The sequence below is a fragment of the Thamnophis sirtalis genome, unplaced genomic scaffold (genome assembly GCF_051295495.1).
Source record: "Thamnophis sirtalis isolate CommonGarterSnake01/CBP01778 unplaced genomic scaffold, rThaSir2_p1.2 scaffold_4, whole genome shotgun sequence".
Classification (NCBI taxonomy): domain Eukaryota; kingdom Metazoa; phylum Chordata; class Lepidosauria; order Squamata; family Natricidae; genus Thamnophis; species Thamnophis sirtalis.
Window position 1 is genome coordinate 32,651,585 of NW_028261384.1, and position 16,529 is coordinate 32,668,113.

Genomic DNA, 16,529 nt, shown 5'->3' on the forward strand with positions numbered 1-16,529 from the left:
GGGCTCTTCTGAAAAAGCCCTCTCCCGCCACTTCATTCTCTTTGACAAGCAACTTGCTTCCTTTACCATTTGCCACCACTGCCCCTGCGCCCGTTGGCTTCAGCCCCACCATTCCTGCTTATCTGGGTGGCTGGCCAGGAAAGAGGTGAGGGGGGAGTGCCAAGCAGCATCCCTACCTCCTTCCTCCAAGAGCCGCAGCGAGACACCCTCAGGTACCATGTGGGGAAAGCCCCTCACAGGCGTCACTTCTCAGCCTGAAACAAAGTGGTAGCAAGGAAGGAGTTTCTGGTGGCTGCTGCAGCAGCAGAAGCGGCGGTGGTTGTGGCTGAAACACAGTCCTGGGCAGTCACTTTCGGCTCTTCCTTCCCTGAGCATGTCCTATTGTTTCTGCCACTGCACTTGGTGAATCCGGCTCAGTGGCAGGGCTCTTACCATCGCTGAGAGCATTGCTGGCAGCCACTTCTTGCCATCACCACCAGGCTGGATTCACCAAAAGCGGCGGCAGCAGCAAAGGGACATGCTCAGGGAAGGGAAAACTGGAACTGACTGTCTGGGACTGTGTTTCAGCCACCACCACTGCTTCTTCTACTGCTGCAGCCACCAGAGACTCCTTCCTCCCTACTGCTTTGTTTTGGGCCGAGAAGCGTAAAAAAGAGCAGCTCCCCTCTCCCTTTCCTCAGCCTTCGCACTATTCAGAGACCTGCTCCTCCAGGAGGACTACTGCACATCCTCCACAGGTGGAAGATTGAAAGAGAGGTTGCACACTTCAAATGCCAGATTTCCTGGAGGAAGGATTCTGGGAGTTGAAGTCCACAAGTCTTAAAGCTGTCAAGTTTGAACACCCCTGGGTTTTTTTTCTAACGGGTTAGGGGTGCAAGGGATTTGTAACTTGAACAGCTTTAGGACTTGCTCATTGTCTATGAATCTAAAAGAAATTTTTGTCTCGACACCCTATTACTGCTCTGACACTTGTCAAAACAAATAGACATAAGGAGAGGGTTCAGGCATCCCAGGTGTTCATAACTCCTCCTACTCTGGTCCAATCTATGCATTGTATTAATCACATACTCTATTTTGTCTTCATATTTAAATTGCCCATCTGGAATTCTAGATATACTATGGAAGAAGCAAATGGGATAAGATTCATGGTGATGGAAAGATGAATGCCAACAAAGATGGCATACACAATAGTTTTCTGAAGACTTAATCAATGATCCATGATGGATACACTTATTCATGATGGATACATTTATTAGTGCTTTTATATATTCATTATTTTGTATCCAGACAGTGTGTCTTTTCCAAGGTCATATGTAGGGAGTATGTCATCTCCGAGAACCATATTTTATAATTTGAAAAACAAAATGTTTTCCCAGATAGAAAGATTGTGCATAAAAGTGTTTTCCATAAAAGTCCTTTGTGCCAAGTAATACATAACCAATTTCACTTAGAGACTATTTATGCATTAATCATTCTTTCGGGCATTCTTTGCTTTTCTAAAATTAGGGGAAATGGGAACATATTATTTTTTCATTAGTTCTTAGTGAGTTCACCAGCACCATACACTAACAGATCAGAAGGTCTTGTTGACATTTTTAAAACTAACAAAATGAGACGATATGAACTCTCTTGATGTTCTGAAAACAAACTGAACAAAATAAATTACATCGGATATGAGTTGGTGTGCTTTTTGTCATGATGATAACTTGCAGTGTGATACTTTTGGTCTGTGATTTGTATTCCTTTTCCCATTTTCTGTACTTCTCATATATCATTTTTCTGAATCTATAATGCAGAGTAACTTTTATAATGTTATCTTTTATACATAGCAAGTGATATATCCATGTTTTCTTTTGTCATATTCAAACATACGTACTGGAGATGAGATCTCCTTAGGCTAGGGCTCAAGGCCTGTGGCTCTCCAAAAGTTGCTAAAAGAACTATGAGAGAATTTGGCCAACAGTGATGGATTCTAGATGTTTAACAAAACCTTGAAATTTTATATCTTTGGCACAAGTGCCATTAAAAAGAGCTTACATTGAAGCAAAGAGGAATTAATTTCCACAATGCAATTCAGATATTTAATTTAAACTAACTCTGGCAGCTACCAATGTATCAGAAAACAAGCACAAAGTATTTAAACAAGATGGGATTTGGCCATTCAGCACAAATGCATACACTGCAGAGACACATACCCAATAAGGTACTCTGTCCCCATCAACCCAAGGCCTGTTCTTCAAAGATTCTTAGAAGATATTATGAGGGATCCAATTACAAAATATAGGTGCCATAACAAAGGTGCCATACTTTCTGGATCCTGGTAGAAGACACTTTCATAAGAATGGATCAGATTTCACTTTTTATTCATACCAGCTGAGCTGAAACCATCAAACATAGGCAGTAATTTGGACCTATGCCATATAGGATTTATAGGTGACTAGTGTTTTGAAATACACTCAGAAACCTCCTTCAGAGTGATCATCACAATAGCCTTGTGCAAAGCACATTGCAATAACCAACCTTGATGTGACTAGGGCATGAGAGATTCTGAAGAGCCTCTGGTCCAGGAAAGGATGCAGTTGGTATACATGGATCAGGAGCTCTGCGCCCAAGAAGATCCCTAGGTTGCACACCATCATTAACTTTCCGAAACCTGGAAAAAAACATCTGCACAATTGAAAAGTGAACTTTACTGAACAGACTGCCTGGAACATTCTGGGGTGCTGATGCTAACACTCTACTACAAATAACAGTCTTGGCTTTGGTTTATTTCACAGCTGAATATTGTGCCAGTGTGTGGCTTAATAGCATCCACACCTAAGAGGTCCATTTCCACTAGATATTGCATACCATTTCTGGTATACAGGGCGGGGCATAACCTTTTCCTAGGGGGTCACAGCAACACTTGTAATAACAACACAAATAATTCATACACCATTCGAAAGCCCATCAAAAACTGAGTTTATTGACACGATTTAATAGTCAGTATGACCACCATTAGCCCTTCGAACAGCATTCAAACGAGGTGGATAAGAACACAACAAATCTTCAAACAGTCATTATTTTGCAATTCTAGGGCAGGGCATAACCTTTTCCTAGGGGGTCACAGCAAGATCGACAGCAGTTTACAACTTCCGCGACACCTCATTTTAAAGCCCATAAAAAACTGAATTGAATGAGCTATTAAATGTTAAATTTGCTTTAAGAATGGCTGGAAAATTCGATTCGGAAGAACAAAGGATCATTGACAGAATAAAATGCATTGCCTTTCGAGAGGCACCTCGTTTGAATGCTGTTCGAAGGGCTAATGGTGGTCATACTGACTATTAAATCATGTCAATAAACTCAGTTTTTGATGGGCTTTCAAATGGTGTATGAATTATTTGTGTTGTTATTACAAGTGTTGCTGTGACCCCCTAGGAAAAGGTTATGCCCCGCCCTGTATTACATCCCACCCCTCTTCAGTTCTTAGCAATGTCATACCACCCTACCTTAGAAGACAACAAACTCTCATTCAGCTATGGTCAAGGATGCTGAACATCAAGGTTCTCCCTATTCACCAGCACAATGCACAGTCCACTACAAGATTGAAATTCCATAGGCCAGCATGGAAAACAGCTATTCACTTAATATCTGCTCAGTTTAACCCCAAGAATGCCTGGAGAGAAGAATGGTCCAACGTACCTTCTTGTGGCCTAGTCGTTAGTGATCCCAATAGTGAGATTCAAATAATTTAACAACCAGTTCTCTGCCCACATCATTTCTTCCAACAACCAGTTCACCAAGTGCTCAGAAAGTTAACAACCGGTTCTCCCGAAATGATGCAAACTGGCTGAATCCCACCACTGCCTCTACCAAACCATCTGGTTTTAACCTGTCTTGCTCTGTCTGGACACAATTGAGCAAAATTAGATGTGACACTGGAAGACGTGCCTCTACCCTGTATCAGTGGGGTTGGAAAGATTCCCCTTGCTGAGGTTGTGGTGTTGATATGCAAACATATTGGGCAAGATATGCACACACAATGTGCATTCTCTAGAAGATCTGCATGAAGCTATGCCAGAGATGATTGCCTAGGAAATTGAATTGGGCATCCAGTTATGAGCCATATCCCATAGACGTTTTGTATATAATTACATGGATTGTGTGTATATGCTTATTTATCTTTTGTCATGTTCTCATCATACACTACGTAACTAACCACTCTTGGGATGTATTACTTTATCTAAAATTAAGAATAGAAAATCCCCCAATCAATGGGACTCTAACACCCAAAACCATTTAATCTAAGTAGGACTAAGTCAGAGTCAATTACTATCCATTCTGCCCTGTGTAGTCTCTAAGCACTGGAGTAGGACCTTAAGAGTGTTATTTGAGCAATCTGAGTTCAAAAGATATGATTGGGTATCATCCAGCATATTGGGTTTTCCTGATTTATGAGGTGATGTACTAAAAATTTAGAAAGTCATATTAAAGTAATGTAATGATTTAGGTTGGCTCTGCCACACTGATTGTTAATTTAAAAATACTAGTGTAGCTACATGTTATATATTTAATTAACATGTAGTTTAATCCTGTGACAATCACAGCCTCCATGCTATGTCTTAATAGTTATAGAACTGGTAGCTCATATGCAAAATATAAACTATACAATATCTAATCAATCTATAAGTGTAAGTCACATGCTTCCACAGGGAGAGATAGTTTCATTTTCTTTTATTAACATGGACCCAATTAATATCAATGCAGTAATTAATGCTTCTCCAGGGTTTAGTCTATTCTTTCATCAGTAGGCAACGGTAGTTTGATCTTATGTAGACATAGATGTAATAATTATGTTGGTTTATGCCATGTCATTTTATTAAATCATTATACTGCTCAATATTTTTTCCTTCCATTTAATTGTATCAGATTTTCTGAAACTGCTTAGACAAACTTCCAGACAAACCACTGCTTCCTCTCTAGGGCAAGGGAAAGTGATTGGCCCAAGGACACCCAGCTGGCTTTGTGCCTAAGGTGAGACTAGAGCCCATGGTGTCCTAGATTCTCATCTGATGCCTTAATCACCACACCAAACTGGCTCCATTATAATGCATGATAAATATTTTAATAGCTCATTTACTAACATTGTAACAAACTCAACAAAGTGAAATAAAATAATTCCATTGACTGAAACCCACTATTTTGTGATTCCTTGACATCACAAAATATACTTCCCCTGAAAAAATGTTTGGCCCATAATAATTGTCAAGTCTTCCATTTATCTTTCAAAGCAAGCTAACAGCATATTTATCAAAGTATTATGCCACACATGAAAATTTACTTGATGGTTTGATTGTGTTAATTCATTTTTAAAGAAAAAGGAAAGAAAATCAATTATTTAAAATAATTATAGTGATGTGAAACTGGTTTTATAGCCCACCCAAAAGATTTATGGGTATTCAGGTTATTTCTTTGTAGAAAAAATGAAAGATAATACCACATTTTGTATTACATCAATCCTTTGACGGAGTCAATTTATAGCAGTTTTCCTGCAATACCATCGTAATGCCAAACTGTCTGACCTGAGCTAGATTGTTAAATGCTACCTGACCGAGAGCCATTCAGACAGAGCTACTGGCCTCTGACATTGCACCAGTTTAAATGGATTTGCTATGACAGTCCTTCGTCAGCCACTCAGAATGACTCCCCAAATGGTTGCCTATTAACAGCCATTCCATTCAACTGTTACAGAGAGAAAGGTAGGGTGCAGAGTCTACGCCATTGAGTTAGTTATGACTTCTCATTTTTCTCTGTATTTCTCCTATTATTTCTTAGCAAGGGTAGACAGTGTAAATCACAATTTTTCCTCAGCAAAGACACCAGCTGCATTTTAGTTTTTATAAACTTCACTAACATTTTCTCAGATTCACTAGTTTATTAGCTACACATACAGAAGAGATAAATCCAATTTTAAATGACCTTTCAAGTTAGTTTGGTGCCTACACTCCAGTTTTGATTACATCTTGAATGTACTTTGCAGTCCATTATTACCAATTGGTAATCTTTGAATATCTCAGGACATGCTTTGGAAATTCAGTAGGAAAATAACATTTTCATCTTTCACTCTTTACTAATGTCAGGTCCAATCTGCCTCATTAACATAGCATCTGTAGAATAGAGGTAGCAAAGATCAACCACTATAGTTACCCACATTATGATAGATTATGCTTTCTGATCTTTATCTTCATCTCTACCAGATTCAGGTGAGGAGTCAACAGCAACTAGTTCAATTTGATCCTTTTGCTATCTTAATCTTAAAAAAAATACTTTACTAATTCTTGGCTATTTTCCCATTGAAGAACTCTGAAAAACCTGTTGGACTTGTTAGTAAAATAAAATATGATCTTTTGATGTCAAGAAGCTTCAGGAAGATAATGTAAGTATTGGAGTCCCACCTTTAAAAATATGGAAAAAGCAAACCCTAAAGTTTGATCAAGAAAGGAATAGAATAATCTTAGTTTTTCTTGAATGATAGTAGCTGTGAAAATAACAAAGGTAAATTACTACTTATTTGAGCAGTGCTTTGGCTCAAATAGCATGTATGGAATAGTAGTTTCCAGTTTCTGCATTTGCACTAGTGAGAGTATTAAAAACTTCTACAGTTCCCCTTATGGTTAGATTTGCTTTCTTGCTTGCATTGCTCGAGTACCGAGCTATTTGATATCCACCAATTGGGAAACAATCTCTCAAGAAACATTTGTTTTTCATTAACTTCTATATATTTTTGTGTTTTCACGATTGATTAGCAATAGTAGATTTATATTTTCCATTCAGTAATCTAAAATAAACAACTAAAAAAGATGTCAGATGTCATTTAAATGTTCTCTTCCCTGTAATTGGCAATTATCACAAGGGCACTATATAACTTTAAAAATAGATGACTAAGATACACATTATTTTTTCTGCAGCAATCTATTTCTCTTTTTGTATTACTTTATTAGAGCATATTAGGGGCAAATATTCTTCCCGCTTTTAATTTCTGTTCAGTACTTTAAAATAAGAGGCCCTATATAAATGTGAAAAATAATTGTTATTGAGGGCTTGGGTCAGGTTGTCCTGTTTTTACCGGTGCATTATGCAGAAGCATCTTTCTGGGCTATATATAAACACTGATTAGTCCACTAATCTACTTGTTGATAAACTGAACACAGTAAGATTAAATAAGTTTTACTAATTTATGAACTGCCTTCATGAAAACGTGGCTGTATTTCAAAAGTTCTTAATACTGTTCTGTATTTGGTGAATCCAGTCACCTCATATCTAGCATATTCAGAGAATAGTATTCAATATTTTCTTGTCTGTTTCTATATTTGTACCCCACTTTTCCTTCAGAGGTTCAAGGCAATATACTATGCACAACACACAATAACAGACATGTAAGATTGGTTAGGCTAAGAAAGAGTGGCCAGTTCCAAACCATTCAATAAGCTTTCCTAACTAAGCAAATGCTTGTTTTAGACCATCCTGTTCCTAGTATGACATTGATCAATTACTCATACTTGCTACCATTAAACCATGGCAAAATTCCCAATATCCCCTGTGACTTCTATGGACTTCTATGGACATTATTTTTAACGGCATTATCTAAAATTATTACTAATATTCCAAAATTCAAACAGACCAGTTTCTCTTCACTTCCTTTTCTTACCCAAAGAACTTGATTTAATAAAAATAAAATCAATCCCTTTTGTGTTCTTGTCCATTGCCATCTTGGCAAATGAAGGACCTGAAATGAAGGTTAAAAGCTCTCTTTTGCTTCCTGTAGTCATGTAAGTCTACAGGAGCCCTCCTTCAGCAATGGCAACATCAAAAAAAGGATAAGCCAACATCCAATATGTTGATGGTGTCTTCTCAGATGCCTGGAAGTGGAGAGATTATTGCATGTTTTTGCTCTTCCCAATTTTGTTTTTAATATCTCACATTTAAGCCCTTGGTGGGAACTGTCAATCCCTAAAATATCCTTCTGAATAGGTTACCTAAAGCTTAGGAGAGAAGGCACCATCCAGATATCTTACAGGAGAGGTGTTGTTGTCACAGAAGATTATTTCTCACATGCACCCAATCTTTCAAAAAGGAAGAACCCATAGCATATTCACTCAGAGTCAACGCACATTAGATGTCTGAGATTGTAGTAGATGGTCCTATGGGTATTAAGTGATTTTGTAGGACAACACAAGCACTTTAAATTGTAACATGAAAACCTTCTGGCAATGAATGCAGGTAAGACATTGATACAGTAGCCCTCGACCTACAGCAGTTCATTCAGTGACCATTCAAAGTTACAAAGGCACTGAAAAAAGTGACTTATGACTGTTTTTTACACATCCATTGCAGTATCCTCATGATCACATGACCAAAATTCAGACCCTTGGCAACTGACTCATATTTATGTTGGTTGCAATGTCCTAGGATCATGTGGTCATCTTTTGTGACAACCAAAGCTAATGGGGAAACCAGATTTACTTTACACCGTGTTACTATGAATCAACTGCAGTGATTCACTTAACAACTCTGTCCAGAAAGGTAGTAAAATAGAGAAAAATTCATTTAACAACTATCTCATGTAGCAGCAAATTTTTGGGCTCAATTGTGGTCATAAATTGAACCAGCATATGTAAATCACAGTTCTTACTTGCTAACATGAGATCTACTGCCCGTGAACTACAATTTCTAGGTAATCTTCAGAGGCTGCCTTGTGTGGAGAAATTGCAGTAAACTAACCAGGAGGTAACAAAGGCAGGGATCACTGTACCAACAGTGCACCAACCTGGAAGCCAAAGCAGGATTCAGGGGTGCTGTGCGAGGACCCAAAATGCAATGCAAGCATCACATTCCCTCCCCCCCCGCGCATGTGCGGCAATGACCAAAAGACTAGCTGGCCAGCAGGAAGCACATGTGTTGGAGCTGGGCTGGTGCAATGGCTGGCATGCCTGAAGAGAGGGCTCTGCATGCCATAGCTTCGCCATCGCGGCCCTGTACCATTCTGGACCAATGGCTGTCCAGTATTTTTTGCAAACTTCTACTGATGGTCACTCTAGCCAGGGTTTCCATTCCCAGGCAAACCCACAACTGGTATACTACATCAGCCAAAGCTGGCAAAGGCTCCCAAGCTAAGTCTTTCACCTGCTATCAAGCAGTATCCATTATTCTGGTAGAATGCTTCTTTCAATGGCAGCACTATCCTATCCATAATGATTATACCTTGAAATCCACATGATGGAATGATTGACAGATCTCATTGCAAGACCATACCACTACAATTTCCATAGATCCTGCCCATGTCGAATCATGATCTTATCAAGCTTGAATCATTTTATAATCATATGTTGCCCAAACTCTTCATAGCAGTCTGTGGACAGATCTTGTGGAATCCCAAGATCAAGAGTCTAAGACTGTAAGATCACTGTCTGTTGACATGCTAAAGAAGGGCTTCCAGCCACTCCTCATCTCCTTGGTTGGACAAACAAGGATTTTATCCACCAAACATCTGAAAAAATAACCATAAAAGTTCCTCAAAGCGACCATACCCCAAAAGAATGTGAGTTATTTTAAATGAACTTTTAGATGAACAAATGCTTTGAATCCTTACTCATGTAAAATGCATGTTTGATAGTATTCATTATATGATTTCATAATCTCTGAAGCAATATTTCATTCTTGGTTACAATTGGTTATTGAGATTTCTATTAAAATATATAAATAAAACTCTGAAGACTAAGCATGTCCAACTTGCACATTTAAAACTGAGAACAGTAATTTGCTTTCATAAAATTAGTTAAAACAGTTTTCTTCCACTTTAGTTAGTTATTTTTTCATATGATTGAATTCCTACCAAATGTCTCATGTATTATTTAATGTTTTATTTTCTTCCTTTTCTTTGTGCAAGTCCCCATAGTATAAATATTTCAATAGGCAGCCTTACTCCTAAACTTTTTCTTTTATATACTGCAGAAACGTGTTTTTACCCCTAAATATAAGCTCTTATAAATGTGTAAAGTTTTACTGAACCATTTTGTAATTTCTAACATTGCTATAATATTGGAGGAGAACCAAAATAGATAGTAAAAATGCATTTTTCCACCATTGTGATTACCTATTTTTATCCATTTCCTTTGAAAAACCAGTCTTCTTATATTTTTGGACTAGTGAAACTTTTCAGTGAATACTACTGGACATTAAAAGAGTTTTTCAAAGTAATATAAATCAGATAAAGAATATTATTGTTAGCTTTTAAAATAAAAAAAACAGATAAAATCTGTAGAGTTATTTTTATTCTGTAGAAAGGACGATTGGTGTCTGGTTCATACAGACTCCTGGGAATGTCACAGTATTTGTTTAATGCAAACACAATTATTTCTGCTACCTACTATTTACAGAACAAGGTACAGAATATTTTCTTTCATTCTGCAGTTCAATTCCACTGCCATCTTCTTCTGCTAACCAAACTCATCGGTAGAGAAAGAAAAGCAGACCCAGTTCAAAATAAATATGATAATCTTGGATTATCCCAATCCCTGATAAAGCATTACTTGCACATCCTAATACCTATAGTTTTTAAGAAGGTTTTGTACAATTTCTAGAGAGGAAAAATGAAGAACTGTCCAGCCCAAGCATAATTTAAAGGGGAAAAATCATTAAAAGGTCCAGCTGAATAGGATAGTAGAACAGCATCTGCAGCAATGGAAATTGACTTCATAATGGCAATCATGATCAGTTGATTGAAGTTCACTCCTTATTAGCATTGATTACATATATTGAATGGATATTAAAAAAGGATAGAGCTTTGACTATCCCTAGATAGTAGACTAAACAGACCAAAGACACCTGGTCCTATCAAGAGAGAAATAGGAAGGTTTGAGAGCTACCAGTTGCAAGTGCAACCACCCATTTCTCATTGGGAATAACTATAACAACTAATTTAACCCTCATTAAAAATTCACAGAAGCTATTTATTTGGTAGAAAGAAAGGAGGAGGGAATACCTCCCTCAAAAATAAAGAATACACATTTGCATAAAATCAAATGTGCTGATTTATATGAATTGAGGGCATCTTTGGACAAAAAAGGAATGATTTGTCTCAATATATTGGAAACGATTGGGACCAGGTAACATGAGCTTTAGCGTGAAATACTTACTGCTCTGCATTATGCAAAGAGATTGAAGAAATCGGGAATACTGTTTCACCTTAAGAAGACTGTAGGGTGATATAATGACACTTTTAGAAGGAGTCCCAGCAGTATTCCCTTATCTTCACTATCAGTTCGGTCGTGGGAATGCACATGTCTAGGCATACACAGATATCCTTGATGACATCTGGGTGGGTGGGTGGAACCTCGTGCCACATCCACTACTGGTTCGCCTGAACCGGTGCAAACCAGCAGAATACCACCTCTGATCCCACACAGAAGAAGGTGAAGACATATTCTCCATTGGTAAGAATATAAGACATAGAATAATGAACTAAAGTAACAGGAAGTCAGATTTCAACTCAATGTCAGAGGGACAAGGAGAGAAGCCCTTCTAAAAAGTGAGTGAAATTTGACAGGAGAACTGATTATTTCAGAGAGATAAGGGTTTTTCTTTTCTAGGAGTGTTAACTGCAGACTAAACAACCATTGTTCCTGTATAAAGATTTTTATTTTTTCATTTTCATAACATATAACCATATGTATAATATTACACAGCCAATATCATATTGTATTATTAAATGTTTACATCAATTCATCTTACCATCAACTACCAAAAACAATTATTGGCTCTTCTGCTCTTCATACACCATATTTATACCTTATTCATCACTTTCTTCTCCCTCTCTCCTCCCGCTCTCTACCTCCTTTCTTCTCTCTATCATCCTTCTCTACTTCCCCTGCCCTCTCTCCTACCCCTCTCTTCTTCCCTTACTTTTCTCCTCTACTTCACACTCTTCATCTCATTTATTTGGTGTATTTCAGCCTCTGAGCGAGCTCCATTTTATGTTGGTGGTATTTATAATTCCTTTTCAATATACATATTTAATTTAAACATATATCTTCTTCCATTTTTATTAAAAAAAGAGAAAAAAGTATCCATATATAGTAATTGTACTTTTAACCGCCCCCCCCCTTCTTCAGCCTAATTTTGGCCAAGATGCAGACCTGGTTACAATTCCCAGCTATTCTCATCATTATATTTATATAATTATGCATCTTTACACACCCCCAATTTGTGATTCTGTCTTTAAATCTCAATAGTTTCCCATTGTAAGTATATTTCATGTTCCCTCTCAATTTTTCCATATCTTGGTTTAGGTTACCCTTAATTGTCTATAAATAACAATCCTTACTGTTCAATGTTCATTACAATTCCCTTAAGCTACTATATAGAATAGCAAGCAGTACACATCTCACTTTGTTCATCATCTATAGAATCCATGTTTCGTATGTTTTAACCCATAATTATCCTTCCATTGTCATATTCAATCAATTAGCAACTCAGTTTAATTATCATTTACAATCTCCGCATATCAGTTTCATATTTGTCTATATTCCATATATTATAACCTTTATTTAATTATTTTTCCATTATCATGTTCAATCAATTAGCAACACGGTTTTATTGTCATATTTAGGAGTAAACCCTTTATCTCAGCTTTATATTTCCCCATATAACAATTTCTAATTGTCTGATTTTTCCTAGTAAGTCTTTTGTCCCACTTCTCTATTCCTGACTTCTCCCTTTTCTTTCTTTTGACACGTCCACCCTCTTCAATTTTCTCCAAGCCACCATCAAAGAAATCTTTTATATTTCCCTTCGTTGGGGTGTAACCTTTTTCTTCAGTATTCCCTATGCCACTATCAACCTCTGTAAAATCTTTTGTCTGCTTTTATTTCCTTTTGTTGGGACATCCCCCCTTTTCAGTTTTTCATATACCACTGCCAAATCCAAAAAAGTTTTTTGTCTGCTTTTTATTTCCCACCGTTTCTACCTTTCATTCTTCCTTCCCTTCTTCTTTAAATTCCTGCTTCTCTGAGTTCAGAATTCTATTTAGGCTTGATTTTAATGATTTATGCATATTCTTTATAATTTAATGTAATTCTTCAAATTCCCACCTCTCCATAATGTCCAGTTCCAAGAGTACGGTTAATTATACAGTTCTTATTTCAGAATTCTGGTCCCTCTTAAATTTATCTAATTCAGCTGTTGTGTAGAAGAGCGACGGGAGCCATCTTGGTCTTTTGTTCTTCTTTAATGTCCAGTTCCAAAACTGCAGTTAGTTATACAGTTCTTATTTCAAAGTTCTGGTCCATCTTAAATTTAGCTAATGTGAAAAAGGAAGAGAAGCTGGAGCCATCTTGATCTTTTGCAAAGAAAACAAACTTCATATTTTCCCAGTTCTTGATTTTATTATTATTTTTTCCCTTGCTACCCTCCACCTCTCGTTGATTATGGTTGCTCAAAACATATTAATTGGAACAAACTTGCATACAGCCAAACTCGGGTATGTTTCTCTTTGTTTCCTGCTTTTCCAAGTTCTGATTTATGCAGTTGGTTAATTAAATCTCCCACACAGCCAAGATTAGATTATCAATTATCAGTGAGAAAATAGTGCTTTTTCCGTGATTTTTGTCCCTTGTTGCATTCCACCTCTCATTAATTGGATTTGCTTCAGATATATTAGTTAGAAGAAATTTGGACGAAGTAAATCACCTTGGAATGTTTGGTTTCTATTTCAAATCCAAAGCCAAATTTAGAGTTTATATTTGAGTGGGTTTGTCACTTCTCTGCTTTCTCCCTTTTTGTCCAAATTGTTTCAAACAAATTGCTTTTTTGGGGGGGGGGTAGTGTTTCAACCCTCCATTTCTTTCTTTCCTTTTGCCAAAATCCAGATCTGTCTATTAATATTATTTGTACTCTCAAAATTCTTTGCCTTTTCCAAGTTTTGATTTATGACTGTGGGTTAAATGAATCTTCTTACTGGTCTTTCATTTCTTCCTCACACTCCTGTTCAGTTGCTTTGGCTGGAAGCCAGCTTCTTGTGCAGTCATGCTGCCATGCTGCCACCCCTACTCCAATTCAGAGGGCAAATCTCCGACCTGCATGTTCCTGTTGCCTCCCCGTGATCTGATGAGATGTTGCCCCTTCTTCACCCCCCTCTCCAGGAGGGTTCTGATCCAAAGTATTGGTTTGTCAGACAGGGTTCATGTGAAGCTCTTCAGAGCTCATATCCCCCATGTCTGTTCAGCTGGAGAACTTCCAGTTGAATCTAAACAGTGGTATCCTCTTATCTTCACTATCGATTCGGTAGCGGGAGCGCACATGTCTAGGCATGCAGAGATGTCCTTGATTACATCTGGGTGTGTGTGTGGGTGGAGACTCGTGCCACCCCCACTACTGGTTCTCCTAAAACGGTGCGAACCAGCAGAATACCACTTCTGATCCCACACAGAAGAAGATCAAGACATATTCTCCATTGGTAAGAATATAAGACATAGAATAATGAACTAAAGTAACAAGAAGTCAGATTTCAACTCAATGTCAGAGGGACAAGGAGAGAAGCCCTTCTAAAGGGTGAGTGAAATTTGATAGAACTGATTATTCAGAGAGATAAGGATTTTTCTTTTTTTAGGAGTGAACTGCAGACTAAACAACCATTGTTGCTGATAGTAGGGTGGGGTGGGGATGCTTTTAATTTTGGTTTGTGCATTGAGCATTGGATTGGATACAAGCCATTTGAAAGTTTTTCTGATTGTTGAATAATTCATGCAAAGAACTTGGCTTATATTTTGGTAATTCATTCAGAGTATAACATGAACTGGATATTAAATTTGTCTAAATGTTTTAGGACTAAAATCAGCAATTCAAATTTTAAAAACCCATTTTTTAAAAAAAATTAATCAGGGAACTTCTCTCTCTAGATCTTTGTCCATTAAATTTAATGAAGAATACAAATCATTGTTTTGACAGTAACCTGCAAATTAGCAGTGATTTTCCATTTTCTCATTCTACAGGAAACAAATATTTACAAATGCAAGCTTTCAGTTTAACCTTTATCAGACACCCCTTTCCCCCAAAGTATGTTTATTGCAGCAGTTTAATGAGGAAAAAAGTTCAAGCCACATTTCCTTACTGCAGATAGTATTCAAAAAGGGTATGCTAATGAAATTATGTAAACTAATTAATTTCACAACTCCCCACATTCAAAATTGATATATCTTCCTTGCCTGTTACTATTTGCTTGTCATTCTGTTTTTCCACTGTCTGGTTTTGAAGAAATGTCCCCCTACCTTTTCTAAGTTGTCAGTTGGTTATCTTTGAGGAATCCCAGACATAATTTGAAAAATTGCAGTTCTTCTATTACATACAATATATTTTCCCAAATATGCTCTCCATGTGCAGTTTAATTCTACTGAAAATAGTTCAGCTGAAGTTAGCTAATTTTGCTTTGTTACAAAATATACCTTACAAAATATATCAAAATATTTTTGTAATTTATAAAGTTTATAAGCAGCATGGGATGTCAGGTGACTGTTTATGTATCATAAAAAGGAGAGCACAAGTTAAATTGTTCTAACTTTAAAAAATGTATAAGTAGAATTCATCTTATTATAGAAGGGAAGATGCCAAAGAAGTAAGTTGTTTTTCTGTGTAGCCTGTTCTTTGGGCATAAACTATTGATAAGCAAGTCCATGGATTTTTGGAGGAATAGCTAATTTTCTCTTTAAATTCTTTACTGAGTAGTGAATAAAAAAACCTGATTCCACAAACAGAAGTAGAGGGCAAAGAGTTCAGCAAATTAAAGATGGTAGTTGTGATAGTGCAGTCAAAATTCTGGCATTTTTATGTATCATACATTACTTTTTTGAACCTTCTCTTCTCCCATCCCTGTCCAAAAATTCACCTATACCTTATAGCAGATCTGTCTAGTTCACCATTATGTCTGTCACTGGCAGAAAGAGAGAAGTGACATTTTAAACACAATATTCTCCAAATGGGAAACAGAAATTTATTAAAGCATTAGAAGAAGCAACTGAAGGCAATGTTCAGATAATTAATTGGTGGGTATGCATGAAAAATATAAAAGGGTATAGAATAAGAAATATATAGCTACTAAACAGGTTGTTGATTGGATGTGCTCCAGATTTTTGTACTTGCCATTAGACCAGTGATGAAATTCAATTTTTTTTACTACCGATTCTGTGGGTGTGGCTTGGACATGGTGTGGCTTGGTGGACATAGCTTGGTGGGCATGACAGGGGAAGGATATTGCAAAATCTCCATTCCCCCCCCCACTCCAGGGCCAGCCAGAAGTGACATTTGCTGGTTCTCTGAACTACTCAAAATTTCCACTACTGGTTCTCCAGAACCTGTCAGAATCTGCTGGATTTCACCTCTGCATTAGACCTTGCCAACAAACGTGGCAAAATATATTACATTTTTAAAATCATTTTTAAAACATTATTTTAGTTAACTTTACACAATATTGATTATGAGTGGTCATATGATATCTA

The 16,529-nt window shown here is 37.1% G+C and overlaps 1 protein-coding gene across 1 annotated transcript in view; it reads left to right on the plus strand.

Moving 5' to 3' along the window:
- SDHAF3 (succinate dehydrogenase complex assembly factor 3) overlaps nt 1-16,529 on the plus strand; it is a 98,959-nt gene that overhangs the window by 42,096 nt on the left and 40,334 nt on the right. The window lies entirely within an intron of this gene.